Below are 542 nucleotides of genomic sequence, written 5' to 3'. Positions count from 1 at the left end.
CAGCAGACAGATCCAGACCAGGTACAGGATCTGTGACCACCTGGCTATAGGACAGACAGACAGATCCAGACCAGGTACAGGATCATGTGACCACCTGGCTATAGGACAGACAGATCCAGACCAGGTACAGGATCTGTGACCACCCTGGCTATAGGACAGACAGATCCAGACCAGGTACAGGATCTGTGACCACCTGGCTATAGGACAGACAGACTCCAGAACCAGGTACAGGATCTGTGACCAACTGGCTATAGGACAGACAGATCCAGACCAGGTACAGGATCTGTGACCACCTGGCGATAGGACAGACAGATCCAGACCAGGTACAGGATCTGTGACCAACTGGCTATAGGACAGACAGATCCAGACCAGGTACAGGATCTGTGACCACCTTGCTATAGGACAGACAGACAGATCCAGACCAGGTACAGGATCTGTGACCACCTGGCTATAGGACAGACAGACAGACCCAGACCAGGTACAGGATCAGTGACCACCTGGCTATAGGACAGACAGATCCAGACCAGGTACAGGATCTGTGA

The sequence above is a fragment of the Cyclopterus lumpus genome, chromosome 7, assembly GCF_009769545.1.
Source record: "Cyclopterus lumpus isolate fCycLum1 chromosome 7, fCycLum1.pri, whole genome shotgun sequence".
Classification (NCBI taxonomy): Eukaryota; Metazoa; Chordata; class Actinopteri; order Perciformes; family Cyclopteridae; genus Cyclopterus; species Cyclopterus lumpus.
This window is presented reverse-complemented; position numbering follows the sequence as displayed.